The sequence below is a fragment of the Aegilops tauschii genome, chromosome 4, assembly GCF_002575655.3.
Source record: "Aegilops tauschii subsp. strangulata cultivar AL8/78 chromosome 4, Aet v6.0, whole genome shotgun sequence".
NCBI lineage: Eukaryota > Viridiplantae > Streptophyta > Magnoliopsida > Poales > Poaceae > Aegilops > Aegilops tauschii.
Genome location: NC_053038.3, coordinates 210,736,736 through 210,752,763, shown reverse-complemented (window position 1 = coordinate 210,752,763; position 16,028 = coordinate 210,736,736). Strand labels below are relative to the sequence as shown.

General features: G+C 42.5%; 1 long non-coding RNA gene across 1 annotated transcript; it reads left to right on the top strand.

Annotated features, from left to right (window-relative positions):
- The first annotated feature begins 8,096 nt into the window (after positions 1 to 8,096).
- Positions 8,097 to 13,544, top strand: LOC109757215 (uncharacterized). The gene is made up of 4 exons (XR_012181822.1): positions 8,097 to 8,505; positions 8,860 to 8,923; positions 9,003 to 12,290; positions 13,068 to 13,544. It is a non-coding gene; the product is annotated as an uncharacterized lncRNA (long non-coding RNA).
- The last annotated feature ends 2,484 nt before the right edge of the window (positions 13,545 to 16,028 follow it).

The window sequence follows — 16,028 nt, the reverse complement described above, 5'->3', positions numbered from 1 at the left end:
AAGACGCTGATGACCCTAGCAAAAATCTGTCACTAATAAAATGCATACTTTTTTTTGAGGATAATGCATATTTTCCCTTTTCTTTGAGGGAAATAAAGATGCGCACATTAGTGTATAGACTAATATGATATGGTACCAATTTAAATGCGGAAGCCAATTAAATTTAACGTCATAGTATATTAAAATTTTGCATAAAAATTATATAGGACACATTTAAATTAACTATGTACCAAAAATGAGAAACAAAAATTGGAATAATTATTTATCTTACTTAAAATTTTATTCCAAATGGACGCCACCCCCTCCAAATAAACTACAATTTCCGTCCCATAATATAAGTTTTTTTTACATTATGTACAGTAACTAAGTAAGTGATATAGCTTCCAATGATTCATTAATTTATTGTCTTCATGATATATGATTCGTAACAATTACCAAAACAGTACTCCCTCACTCCCAAAATTTAAGATCTTACATTTTGGGACGAAGGGAGTAGAAACCACATTAGTCATTTTGATACATTCTCACGTATAAAAGAACTTATATCTACATGGTTTACCAGTACTACAAATTTTTATTCTTATTATTTTTGTAAAAATACTTATGAACCTACTATTGCAGTGGAATGGAAAATGCAAGAAAATCATTTAATGAAATATATGGAGTGCCAAAATTCTAAATAGTAAATATAAAGCATAGCCTCCAATCTCAACAATATATATGTAATGGCCTCCTAAAAATCATAGCGAAATTTAATTGTTGAGTATCCAATTTGCCCCGAGAGTTCCCAAAGGAGTTCTAAAATCGATCTCTATCAAGCAAAATAGTAAGTTAAGGAATAAAGGCTATTCTTAAAAAATATATAAAAAGATTGTTGTTTCTCAAAAGAATATGTTTAGTGATCTTTATATTCAAGAGTTCATCTATTCAGACCAAGATAATTTTACAAACGATCTAAATCCATTACAATTGGTACAGATATAGATAGATACATAAATAAACATGTTTTTCCTTCGGCGAAGATTCATGTTTGTCCAACACAATAAATATGCTTGCCCGTGCAAATGCACGGGTTGACGGCTAGTTGTTTCAGATGGTGATACGAAATTTCTGAGCCAGTTTTGGAGATGTTTATGGGCTAACTTAGGGACTAAACTGCTTTTTAGTACTATTTGTCACCACCAAACAGATGGACAAGCTGAAGTAGTCAATAGAACATTGTCTACTATGCTTAGGGCTGTTTTGAAGAATAACCTTAAAATGTGGGAAGAATGCTTGCCTCATATTGAATTTTCTCATAATCGTTCGCTACATTCTACTACTAAGATGTGCCCTTTTGAGATTGTGTATGGTTTCCTACCTCGTACACCCATAGATTTGTTGCCTCTTCCATCTTTGGAGAAGGTTAATTTGATGCTAAACAACGTGCTCAATTGATCTTAAAAATAAATTAGTTAACTTAGGAAAATATTGAGCGCATGAAAACTAAATATAAACTTATTGGAGATAAGGGTAGCAAACATGTTGTCTTTGCACCTGGAGATCTTGTTTGGTTACATTTATGTAACGATAGGTTTCCTGATTTGCGCAAGTCAAATCTAATGCCACGTGTTGCTGGTCCTTTTAAGGTGTTACATAAAATAAATGATAATGCATATAAACTTGAGCTACTTGTAGATTTTGCAGTTAGTCCTACTTTTAATATTGCGGATTTGAGGCCTTACTTGGGTGAGGAAGATGAGCTTCCGTCTTGTATGACACTGGTACGGCGAGGTGCTATACAAACGGTTTAACCCCTTTCCGCCACGGCATTTGGAACCGTCGCCAAATGAGTGACTGTGATAGGGGGTCCTTCCACACGACCCAAAAATCGTCGAGGATAGGGAGCCTTGATGCATATACAGTACTCGCTACTCGTGTGTGCTCGCATTGCCATCGTAGTTGGTATTTTGTGGTGCTACGTTTACAATGCGCGGCCCATCACAAACGATTCACTGTTATAGAACATGTATGATAAGCAGACAATCACATACACCCGCTTTTCCCAAGCCGTATGCGATAACTAATTAAGAAGATTAGCTAATCATCGTACAAGTGTCGGACAGGATTACGAAACGTTGGACCTTCTTAACATCGTCGTACACGACAACTATTGTACACGCTATTCTGTGGTGTAACGTTTATGATGCATACCATATCAGAAACAGTTCATGATTGCGAATCATGTATGATAAGGCAACTATCACAAAGGTTTAGTTTGCCCGCATCGTTTGTGATATTGTCTGACATCGCACATGCTTTGCAAACGGCAACTATGTGCATGCTTGCACACATTTCCTCTCTGTGAACCGTATCGGATTATGGTGTATATCACAAACGTTTGTGTTTTACCAACCGTGTCTGCCGTCATGACCTGGAGAGTGTAATTTCACCGTAATTTAATTGTTGCTATTTCAAAATGTACCGAATTTGAATTTGAATGTATGATATAGCTTTATTCATATCCATTAGGTTCAAACAACCAATGCATTATTCGATTCATAGGTACATATGTTCAAGAATTACATAAGATGATAAGAACCAAATAAAGAATGATGAACCACAGTTGTATACTTGTACTATTAAAGACGGTAACGAAAGAGGCGAAATACATTCTGGTTGCTAAACAAGGTGAAGCGAAATGCCCATATTGTGGCCTCCTCCATGCAGAAGGAACGCATGACTCTAGTCCAACCCCTTGTGATGTCGACTGCCCACCCTTCACGGTCTTCATGAAAACATCTAGATAATCATCGTGTTCTGGTAGAAATACTTTAACCTTTGCATGCCCACCAATCATGTAGTTTGAGGGGTAATCTTAAGTAAACTGCTTTGGGAACCACTTCAAAGGAAAAAAGATTTGGACATTGTCATCTAACACAACTCATTATGGGCAGTAAAAATAAGGCTGCAGAGTTCTTACTTACCATCCTGCAGTTCGTTGTTGTCTTGGATAAAGTGTAAACAAATAGTTTAATTGCCATCTTTTGACCCATTTTACTAACAATCTTTATCAGCTTTCTCACTTGATGTTGGTTCATCGATATCTCATTGCCCCATACGCAGAAAGGGTCGAAGCGTGGATCTTTACCAATGACATATGTACCTAAAAGCACCAAGTTAATATTACAAGCTAAACATGATGAGGACATGGCTAGCACAGTTATACCCACAACCCCTGCTACTATACCTAGGGATGTAAATGGTACGGATAATTTCCGCTTCGAATCCGCATCCACATCTGTTTTTAAGGATATGGTATACACTTGCACGAATCCGGCGGATACGGATGCAGATACGAATTATGGTAAACCGGATATCCGACGGATATGGTAGCGGATATGATATCGGTAATATCCGGCGGATGTGGATTATCCGCTGTTTTTTACGGATTATCCGAGGGTATCAAACAGGATTATCCGATAAATTTAGCCCAATTGGCATGCCCAAATATGCAATTAGTCATCCATAAATTAATTAGTAATCATAATCGCCACATATAAATACAATACAACCCTAACCCTAATAGTATCATAGTATACGATCACAATCACAGCCGTCAACCGTGGTCGTCGCATGTCGTCCTCTTCAGCGCCGCCAGCGCCACGGGCCGGCCGCATCTTGACGCTATGGGTAAAGATGCAGGCGATGGTCCAGCTGACGGAGGTGAGCACTTTGCTTGAATGTTCCATGATTTACTGGATGTAGACTGATTCATGTAAGTGTAGGGCATCGATGGATGATGGTATGCACCTATGAGGTAACGCAGCTTGCTGTACATCACCTCGCGCTGGGCTTCGAGTAGTCGTGGCAGTATGTGCGGCCGTGCGGGGGGCAGCACTGCTTGCAGCCGTGATCGACGTCGTACACGAGTGATGGGCAAGTTTAGTGCGCCAAACGCGATTCGCATCGGGACGACCGTCTGCGTGCATATGAGCCAGCCGGGGCTAACCCACTTGCAAGCACGTATAAGGGCTAAAAGTCAGTCGACAGGGACTAGAGTGATCATCACTGGTTCTGGACTTCTGGTTGCAGCTTAACTTATTTCACTAACTGGAGAAAATCCTTACTGACGAAACTAAAATTTAACAGCTACATAGAGCTATGACGGACGAAACTGATTTTTTCTGAAACTTGGACAGTAGCTACTAACCGACACTTAGCAATCACCAATCTGTATCTTGTACTGTACTAGCTAACTTAGCTATTAATATTTAAACCTGTGTGGCCGTGAAATAAGATTGAGAAGACTAAGTTGTAGTAGTCAAGTAGGCTTCACCTTAAATATTTAATAGACTTGAGAACACTGAATCTATGTATATAATGCCTTGTTTGTTGCAGCTTGTAAGCTATTGATGTTGTTGATAGGTAAGAAGTGCTTGGTTACTTATATATTGTTTATCTTTCTACAGATCGTTTGAGAAAGATATCAGGGGAAAGATCTACATCTGCAAGAACAAGTGCAAATGCAGTCCAAAGTATGTTTGTATCACCCCCTGTTGGAAGTCAAAATGAAGAGCCACTGAATTTGGGCAGTGACAATAAAGTTGCAAATGAAGTGATTGATCTAGAGGGTGAGAATCTGGATGCAATAGTAGATGAGCCTGCAGGGAAGAAATAGAAGAAGACCAAATCTCAATGTTGGGACCATTTTGATAGAACATTCAAGGCGGTGGTGATAAATGGACAAAAAATTAAGGAAGCATGGGCCAAATGCAAGTACTGCACATATAAAGCAAAGAGAAATAGCAAGAATGGGACATTAGTCTTCTTGAACCATATTAATATGCATAGAGAAATAGCAAGTATGTCTGATTACCTCTTGATAATTACTGCTATTTTATTTCTATAAAGTGACAACAATTTTTCTATAAATTTGAACGCCGCTGCTACATAGGACAATCAAGGAATGGACAATTCGCTAATGTATATTAGTATATACTTATTAGTTATTACCTAGCTTCTATCGTCTTTGCACATACAGATCAGTGTGTGTGTGTGTGCGAACTACTTAGTTCATGACAACTAATTATCAAATATTTCTTTGATTGTCCACTGTAGCATCTAAATATCTTTTATCATTCTCATAGGATGTTGCAAGTGGACTGGAAGAAACACCATGTTGAAGAGAAGTCAAGGATGTGTTACGGGCTTCTACTTGATCGATTACTTGCCTTTTATAATAAATAAAAACTTCAATAGAATTTTGAATTAAGTATTTCTTAAGTAAGACCTTTGTCTTGGACGTGTGTAATGCTATCATCATATTACCATAACTGTTTATTGTTGTCATATTCATGTGGTATGAGTGTTATGACTTTAAAAGCTTGGCCACTCTCTAGTGTAATGTGGTGGGTTAAAAATGTGTTTTTATATAGTTTGCATATAGTAGATACAAGTTCATGTGTCTTTGCATGTATCCCCCGATATTTTTTGTCCGTTTCCGGTCCGAGTCCGCTCCGAATCCGTAGTCCGATGTAATCCGCATTCGAATCCGCATCCGGTCAATATCCGCTCCGCTCCGAATCCGACAAAAAAATATGGTAGAGGATACGGTAAAAGCATTATCCGATCCGATCCGATCCGTTTACATCCCTAACTATACCTATTGGACCAATTATTAGAACTCGCGCAAGCCAGTTAAATTATCAGGCACTTTCGTTTCTTAGTAATGTTTCTAATGTTCATGAGAATGTGATGCTGCCTAACTTAGATATATTTGTGTTGGTTACAGTTGAACCACCTAGCATGGACAAGAAGAATGAACACTGGAGCACGATCAAGCACTATGATGAAGGCGCGTGCGAAGGGAACAAGAACGGAGTTTCCGGAGGAGATTTCCGCACTTTGAAGCCACCATGATGATATACAAGAAGATGGACGAAATATACAACATGTCTTTCACAAATTTCGTCCATAGCTTATTATTGGTGCTGTGTCACCTTAGTTTTGGGCTAGCCCATGTATTTTCGAAATACCTCTCATTTGGCTATTTTTAGAGTCCATATTGTAGGGGAAACGACTTAGGAGGTGTTTTAGTCCCACCTTGTCAAGGGTGGACGAAATCCCCTCTCTTTTCCCCTATAAATACAGCCCTTAAGGCACCATTTAGACTTGGGTTTTATTTAGTTAAAAGTTAGCCATCGCTGCAACTTTGTGTACTTCGTTTGTGTCCAACGAGCAGACCAAGACCGCTTATGAAACCCCACTTTTATCATTACTTCATCCATATTCACAATATTCAGATTCCTTAATCATATTCTTGCTTGTTCTTCGATTGCTTGCAGAAATAGACCTTCGTGGTCAGGTTGATCGTGCTCCGGCGTGGTCAATAACCTCTTGGAGTTGGTTTAGCGATTGCTAAGGCGCAACGTCGTTGCACGTTTGTAGTCGGATCATCAAAGTTGTCTCCACCAAATCGATAGTTATCATCATATCGAAAGATCGGGACACCCTCGCCTCTATTAAGTGGTATCAGTTTTCAGGTTGCTCGGTGAGATTTTCCAGTTTTTGTTGTCTAGACCGCATCTGTTCTTCATACCTAGAGTCCAAGAAAAAGCCACACAAGAAAATTTAGATTAGTTCATCATATCCCAGACAGTCTGAGCCTTTTTCGCCATTGCCACTTAGTTTTCGCATTGTTGAATTTTTGGTTGCATCGTGTGTCGAGTTGCTAGTTTTAGTGTCTAAACTTTTAGAATTTCGAGTTCTAGTCACGTTTTGCTCACAACGCATCCGCATACACCATTGTCCACTTCATTGTCATCTTCTGCTGTCACGTATTATTTCGATCGCCGCTGACACCATCCATCAGTTGTTTCGTTGCCGTCATCATATTCACCTTTGTGTACGTCACATAGCAGAAAAATAAAGGAGCAGAAGCCATACTAGTTGCTCTCCTTGTGTGGCACGTTTGGTGTTTTTTTACGGGAAGGCCATCATGGCTAGCTTTATTAAAACTCAAATGACACTTACATCATCAGCTAAAAATTTAAAGAGGAAATCCGGTGAAGCCTCCACCCAAAAGGTAGGAGTATTGGCACCGCCCCACTGAGCTAGCTCATGTGCAACCATATTAGACTCTCTAATACAAAGTTCTACCACAGCCTTCCTGAATTCTCTCAACATCACTCGATAATCTTGCAAAATAGGAGCCGCCACCATCGAGTGTCCTTCATTATTATGTAGCGCCTGCACCACTATCAGGTTGTCCATACGTACTAAAAGATTGTTGCATCCAGTGCTCTGTGCTAGTTTAGTCCCTCCAACAGCGCTGCTGCTTCTGCTGAAACCACATCTGGGACGTGGTCAAGTCTCGCCGTAGCTGCCTTGATGTAGCCTCCTCTGTTATCGCGAAGCACAGCTCCACAAGCTCCTGTGAAATCGTCTTCTAAGTAGGATGCATCGACATTCAGTATTTGCTGTCCGGTCAGGCCAGGAGACCATATGTTTGTACATGGGACTTGGGTCAAATTCCCTCTTGCTCTAACAAAATTCAAGGTTAAAGCGTATATTGCTGGAGCAGTCGGAACTGGGCACTGAACTTGTTCACCCCGGACCAATTGCCTGCGTTGCCACCATATGTACCAACATGTCGTTGCAAACAACTCTGGTAGTTCAACTGGGTCCATATACATGCGTTGAGAGGCTTGATCACATAGCATAAATTCAATCAATGTTGGATTTGTTTTTGCCGTAGAATAATTTTGGTTGGGATTTATTGTTGCGGGACCCATCCATTGATCACGTGAGGAAAGAGATCCTTGTAATTTTTTAAAGGAAATAGTACGAGGAGTATTGCACCAACATGTGTGTTGGCTGGAGTTTTTTTATCTATATCTATACTACTATTAAACAATCAAACTAATTCTTTCTTAATGCCACTCCACAGATGTACCCAGCCTAATTACCCCCGTTAGATTAGCCCCACTAAATAAAATCTAATGGTTACAGTTAGTTTAATCCCGAACTATGTGTGCAATTAGCAATTTAGTAGGACTGAACGCACTCCACCCGCGGAGGAATATTCCACGCCGCGTCCGCGTACAACGCTTCGTAAACGCAAAAGGGCTCTTCATATGGCAGCCACCGCGTCGCCTCCATGAGTCTCGGGGGAGAACCCTAGCCGCCACTCCTTCCCTCCCCTACCTCCTCCCTGTCTTGCCGCCGCCACCGGAGGGCGCGCCGGGGCGAAGCTAGGGCCAGCCCCAAGGAGGGCGAGGACGGGGCACCTGGTTCCTGCCGGCTTGGCGCGGTCGTGCGGCGAACGCTTGGTGCAGCAACGCTGAGACACGGACTGCGTTGCCCAGGAGCGCCGCCGACGCCATTTGCTGGCTTGCTACCTGGCTTACCCGCCTTGCTTCCGCCGGATGCAGGCTCTCTCCACTCCTTAGGCATCTGCCATGTCAGCCCAAGCAGACGACGAAGTCCAGCCCTGGCCAACAAGCTGTTCGTCACACGCCCATGGTAATATAGTGACGCTTCCTCTTTTCAATCAACATTTTTTCTGTTCATCGAATTTCCAAGGAGTCATTTGCATTCCCAATTGTAATATGTGTGAGAAGGAATTGAAGAACAATACATCAGCTAATCTCTGTGAATTTCGTATTATATGACGACGGATGCATTGATTTTTATATGAAAGTGAGAACAATACATCAGCTAGCAATTGATACCCAATATCTCATATATACCAAAAAAGAAAATTGTTGTAAATAAGTAGTTCACTACCAAGTGCAAACAAGATTTTTGAGACACATGATCTTCATATTGATTCTATTTCAAGGTCGGCAGCTTCCCTCATCTTGGTTCTTATTTTAGGTTAAAGCTGACTGAGTAGTATTTGTGATCCAAATGACTGGTTTCAGGTATCAACTTGACATATGTATGTAGCCCTCTCCGTTTCCTCATTCTCTGATTCTTTGGGTCATTTTAGAACTTCTGATGGGTTAATTTATTTGCAGTACGGTGTTGATACTGCTCTAGAACACCTCCCACATTAGTTCTCTGTTGCAATTGTTCACCCAATGGACAAGACGGACGTCTCTGTGCTCGCCCACCATTATTTGACCTGATACAGTCACCCATAAGATCAGTATGCCCCAACATATATTTTTTCCAACTTCATTATTTTGGATTATCAGTTGTCCTTACTGCTATCAATCCATGCCAAGAAGTAATGCAACTAAACTACTTCTCTGAGTTTGGTGGGCAGTAATGTAATAGGATTATTGCCGCATAGTTAATTATCAGATGAATATTATGTTCATGGTCAGTTAATTCTCTCACTGGTTATTTGAATAATAAATGTAGAATTTGGCGTGTTATGTATCTCACCGAGAAAGTACTTGTTCTTGATATGCCACCCATATATTTTAAGTTAGCTGTTTTAGTTGGTCTGATAATTTGGTACTGCAGACAAAGCACGTAAAATACATAACACACCACCCCGCAGGTCTGACTTGTTTCTTCATAGGGGACAAGTCACCCATAAAATCAGTATGCCCCAACTTATATTTTTTCCAACTTCATTATTTTGTATTATTGGTCGTCCTTACTGCTATCAATCCATGGCAAGAAGTAATGCAACTAAACTACTTCTCTGTGTTTGGTGGGCAGTAATGTAATAGGATTATTGCTGCATAGTTAATTATCTGATGAATATTGTGTTATGGTCAGATAATTCTCACTGGTTATTTGAATAATAAATGTAGAATTTGGCGTGTTATGTATCTCATCAAGCAAGTACTTGTTCTTGATATGTCATCCATATATTTTAAGGTAGTTGTTTTAGTTGGACTGATAATTTGGTACCGCAGACAAAGCACGTAATAACTGGGTACATTGAAAAGCATTTTTAAAAGGCATGTAGTGATTGACTTCATGTTAGCAGTAAAATAACCTTTCACTGTCATGATGTCATCAGTTTACAAAGTGTGCAACCTGCCCTACTGATGTCTGGGTTTTTGTATGCTACTATGTTATTATTTACCTTGGTGATGAGGCAGGGAAGGTAAGTGGGGCTAACCTGTTTGTCGGAGTAAGAATAATGACCAAGTTTTTCATTAAAGTTTAGGGAGCAAGTGGGGCTAACCTGTTGGCCGGAACAAAAATAATGACCAAAATTTTCATTAATGTTTGAGGGGCGTATGGTCTTGGTGCTGCTCAAGCTCGGCCATACGACTGTCACCGTAGGTGCTTCTCTGAGCATTGTCATCTTCTTTGCCACCAGTTTGGTAACCATCTGGGTTTCCTTCTCTGCTCCTGCATGTATCATGTTCTAATGAGAAATGGAGAGGAAGTTAGAAAAGTTAGTAATCATCGATAATAATAATGTGATGTAGAAATGCATGTTAGCTGCACAGGTGTACCCTGCAAGGAATTATTTTACAATAGAAATGCATATATTGTGGATTGATGACTAAACAAGTTTGCAGGCACATCCCTGAAAATACAGCAGAGCCTTCAATCTTGAGAGTTAAGAATTCTTCCGGTGTTGCTTTGGAAATGAATGTCATATCTGAATGCTTGCTTATTTAGGTATATACGTAAAATATGAAACTGAACAATACTGTTTCTAATAACATATTTGTATAAATGGATCTTAATTATATACATAATTTAAGATGGATGTACGGTAGTAGCATATGTTCAGGTTGAGGGTACTAATTATAACAAACGATATGCTTATTCGCATATGATTGTAATATTAGTTAAGACGTGCATTGCACGTGCACATTTACTAGTGGAAGGAAGGAGAAGAAGGACCGATCAGAAAGGAAGCAAGTAATAGGAAAAAAAGAGTAAGAAAAGTTGTGTTCGGATCTATTTCCTTTTGGACTTGTAGTTCGTTTGGGAAGTGGAGATAGAAAAAAACAGAGTAGGTGTTTGGAAGGGAATACAATGCTGATATTTTTGGTTCGGTTGGAGACTGAACTTAAAAAAAGGAACACGTGGCTAGTAGTGCTCAGTATATGAGGATCGTGAAGCAAAAAGGAGAGAAAGAAAAAAAGTTAAGTGGCTTGCTAGCACTAATTGTTTGTATATCCTTTTTTGATCTAGCACTCAGTATTTTCACTTTTGTTACGGTCGTGAATTCGTCTGTGTCTTAGGCTCGCGTCTCTAATCCGGTCTAGCTTAGGACCAGCACTCGACCACTTTGAGCGAATTTTCAGCTTGCATATATTAACGTGGTTGTAGCATTTTTTTCACACATATAAATCCAACCTAGCTCCACATATTTCTACACCGTGCATACATATGTTCACCTGGCAATCACTTTACCAAACTTTTGGAGTTATTTGACACCGCTAGTTGCCGGTCACCATCTGCTGCATGGTAAGAACTTGTAAGATTTTGATATTTGCTATACTGTGAGTGTTTTACCACCACATCTTAGTAGTTCATAGGAACATTATTCTTGAATTTTGTTTCTTGTTTTCTACTAAATATGACAGGTTCCAAAGTCAGTTGGGCTTCATCAATCGTGGGAGAGATGTCACCACCTCAAAAAATACAACCACCATCACAAGAGGTACAAAGACATCAGAATGCACACAATCAGGTTCTTGTTTCCATGCCACCTTTTCATGGTCGTTTTAAGCCTGATTTATATACGGAATGGGAGTTCGAAATAAATGCTATATTTGCTTCCCATAATTTTTTTTAGCATGAAAAATTTAAGGTCGCGGTTGGTACATTCACTGGTTTTGCTACTGTTTGGAGGAGTGAACATTGTCGGTTATACTCTAATTATGTACCTACTACTTGGGATGATTTAAAACCTGTCATGAGAGATAAATTTGTCAATGTTTATTATACTCGTGGCATGATTAAAAAACTACAACATTTAAAACAAGGTAGTGACACTGTAACAAAATATTATGATGATTTACGAAGTACCTTGTTGCACTCCTTGTTAGAGGAAAGTGAAGATGATTTGATGGATAGATTTTGGGGAGGTTTAAACCGTGATATTCAGGAGATACAAATTCATGAAGAGTATTATCCTATGGACCGTTTGTTTCGTCTTGCTTGCAAAGCTGAACAGAAAGTAAAACGGCGTGTTGTCCACAAGGAGAATAGGAGCAAGGTGCACATTCCAAGAGATGATACGGTTGTTCCTTCAACTACTAGGCATACTATGACAACCACGTCCGTGGTTGTGAGGACTACATCACCTCCACCATGTGACACATCACCTTCGAGAGTGCCTACATCATCTGAGTTGATGACAAGAGGTAATGACAAAGGTACCGATCTTCCACCTCCACATGAGTATTATGAATGCCTTGTCAATTTAAATGAACCATGCGATGAGCTACCCACTAGTTTGATCACACCAGCTATTTTAGAGGACTATGTTTATGATTTGACTTTGCCATGTGATCAAACACTTTTGAGTGAACCCATTGAATTAACTATTGATGCGAAAGAACCATGTGAATCCGGGAGTACATGATATTTGGATCAAATACGTTTGAAAATAGTTGTGCCAATGATTAATCATTTTGATATGACATCTAAACTTGGTGATCGTTCATCAAGGTTGGCATGGTTTAATGATGAGCATTGCCAATATTTTGTTACGATTAAGAGCTTAACTTATATGTGCAAACTGAGCTGCAATATTTTCATGCCTTTCACTTCTTGTGTTAATATATTGGCTTTATATTTCACGACTATTGAAGTGTGCTCTTATATAGCTGTGTCACATGTGCCACAACCGAGATCAGTAAAAATGGATGACATATACATATATAGCATGTACACCTTGTCTTTTTTGTTAGCCATATTTCAGATTAAGCAACGCCGAGGACGGCTTTGTTTTCAAAATGGGGAGGATGATAAGGACATGGCTAGCACAGTTACACCCACAACCCCTGCTACTATACCTATTGGACCAATTACTAGAGCTCGCGCATGCCACTTAAATTATCAGGCACTTTCGTTTCTTAGTAATGTTTCAAATGTTCATGAGAATGTGATGCTGCCTAACTTGGATATATTTGTGTTGGTTACACTTGAAGCACCTAGTATGGACAAGAAGAATGAACACTGGAGCACGATCAAGCACTATGATGAAGCCGCGTGCGAAGGGAACAAGAACGGAGTTTCCGGAGGAGATTTCCACACTTTGAAGCCACCATGATGATATATAAGAAGATGGACGAAATATATAACATGTCTTTCACAAATTTCGTCCGTAGATTATTATTGGTGTTGTGTCACCTTAGTTTTGGGCTAGCCCATGTATTTTCAAAATACCTCTCATTTGGCTATTTTTAGAGTCCATATTGTAGGGGAAGCGACTTAGGAGATGTTTTAGTCCCACCTTGTCAAGGGTGGACGAATTCCCCTCTTTTTTCTCCTATAAATACAACCCTTAAGGCACCGTTTATACTTGGGTTTTATTTAGTTAAAAGTTAGCCATCACTGCAACTTCGTGTACTTCGTTTGTGTCCAACGAGCAGACTAAGACCGCTTATGAAACCCCACTTTCATCACTACTTCATCCATATTCATAATATTCAGATTGCTTAATCATATTCTTGCTTGTTCTTTGATTGCTTGCAGGAATAGACCTTCATGGCTAGGTTGATCGTGCTCCGGTGTGGTCAATAACCTCTGGGAGTTGGTTTAGCGATTGCTAAGGCGCAACGTCGTTGCACGTTTGTAGTCGCATCGTCAAAGTCGTCTCCACCAAATCGACAGTTATCATCTCATCGAAAGATCGGGACACTCTCACCTCTACTAAAACAGCAATTGCACAATGATGTAGTACAACGCTCTTTTATAATATCTTATAACATCCAATATACTCACATATTAGATGAATTAACATCTTATATTACGGGCCGGAAGGAGTTTATTGCATTCTTACAAATTATCGGCTGATTAACTGCTACTGTATCCATGAGTCAGAGTTAGTTTGAGCTAGTTCAGGATCAAATAGTCCTAAAGTATATCCAAACATGAGGTCTAGTTTGAGCTAGTTGCATCTAACCCACCCAAAAAAATATCCAGCCCAAGAGGTGCTAATTGGAGCTTGTCGGATTCTGGGTTCCGGCAAACCCTTGAGGTTCGAACACTGGGGTGCGCATGAAGATCTCTCTCTCTAGCTCGCTTTCGCAGAGATCTCAAGGCTTAACTCGACGAACCCAAAGAGCAAGAGACACGAGGGTTTATACTGGTTCGGGCCACCGTTGTGGTGTAATACCCTACTCTAGTGTGGTGTGGTGGATTGCCTCGCAGACTGAGGATGAACAAGTACAAGGGAAGAACAGCTTCCTGAGGAGAGGTGTTCTTGAGCTCGGTGAGCTCGTGTGCTGAGGATGGTCTGAATGTTCCGTCCCTTGCGAGGGTGGTGGCTAGTCCTATTTATAGTGGCCCGGGTCCTCTTCCCAAATATTAGGTGGCAAGGGATCCCACAACGGCCAATTCGAAGGGGGAGAACTATTACAAGTTATCCTGACAAAAGGTTGTCTTCGCCTGCCAAAGGCTCTGGTGGTGACGCCGTCGTGGGCTCTGCGGTGACCTCCGTCCTGCCGTCCTGCTGGTCTTGGTCTCGTTGCACCAATATGGAAACCTTTGCCTGATGCCTCGGGACTCCTCGCCTATGCTTGCCCCTTTAGCACCAAAGAGGCAATGAGTACTCTGCGTCCGCTGGCGCCCGCCTGGCCTTGGTCGTCATGGCTCACGTCATGCGAACCTCGCGAGGTGCCCCTTGCATAGATATCTCTGCTCCTCGGGAGCCAGCCTAGGGGGGCTTCCCCTGAGGAGGTCTTACGTCATCCGCCTCGCGAGGCTTGGCCCCTCGTGAGGGTCTTGAGTGGTTGTTGATGAAGATGGGCCATACGAGGCCGCTGGATGAGCCACGCCCTGGGCTACAGGCAGGCAAGTCTGGGTACCCCCGTTCCCAGGATGCCGACAGTAGCCCCCGGGCCCAAGGCGCGCTCGCACTTGGCTTCGAGGCGAAGCCGAGGGTCAAGTGCGGAGTGCCGCGGGCCCCAATAGCCTGCGACCTTAATTGACGCGTGGCGATCGACAGGACGTGGGCGTCTCCACTTCCCCATGCTGCCTCGGCAACCGCCCGACTTGGCGAGTCCCTGCTGCATGCAGAAAAACCATCATTACCTTCGATCGTGGAGGCCGGTGGTTGGCCTCCCTCTGGCTATAAATGAGGGGAGGGGCAGAGCCCTCGTTGCTCATCTCTTCCCCCATTCCACCCGCTTCTTATTCTTCCTCCTTGCCGCGACACTCATGGCGCCAGTGAAGAGGTTCTCGGCCGCCGAGAAGGGGAAGGCTCGCCAGGAGGGGCCTAGCTCACCACCGCCTAAGAGGGGGCGTGGTCGCCCCCGCAAGCATGCCGCAACCCCCACTGTTGTCCCTCGTGGGCGTGGGCGAACTTCCTCCGGGTCCGGCGCCGTCCTTGTCGGCCGCGGCGGCGCCTCTTCGCGCGGCGGGAGCCGCCTAGGTCGTGGCAGCCCCGTCAATGAAGGGAGGCGCGCCATGGTCGGCCGGCCTCCCCGGCCGCGCTTCCACTCGGCAGAGCTGCTTCCGGAGTTCATCGTGTGTTCAGAGAACCCGGCCGGCACCTGGCTTCAGCTTCCGCGCTCCTTTGCTGGCAAGCTGCCAGCCCCCGGTCCCGGCGGCCTTTGGCTGTAGGCTGACGGGTGCTGCAGTGAGGCTTTGTGGGTCGCGGTGGAGGTCTCCGTCGCGGGCAACGTGGCCCTGGCCCGTGGCTGACAGATGTTCGCCCGCGCGCGTGGCCTGAGTAGGCGGTGCACCCTCCACTTCAAGTACGACGGTGCAGCGACCCTCTTCGTGAGGGTGTTCGGGGAAGACGGTCGCCGCGCCGGATGCTGCCCTGAAGACAACGATGGCGACGAAGTGCTCGGCCTTGGCGACGACCGTGACGAGGATGAGGGTGAACTCGCCCTCGACGACGGCCACGACTCATTCAGTGACGACAGCTCCTCCTCCGGCGG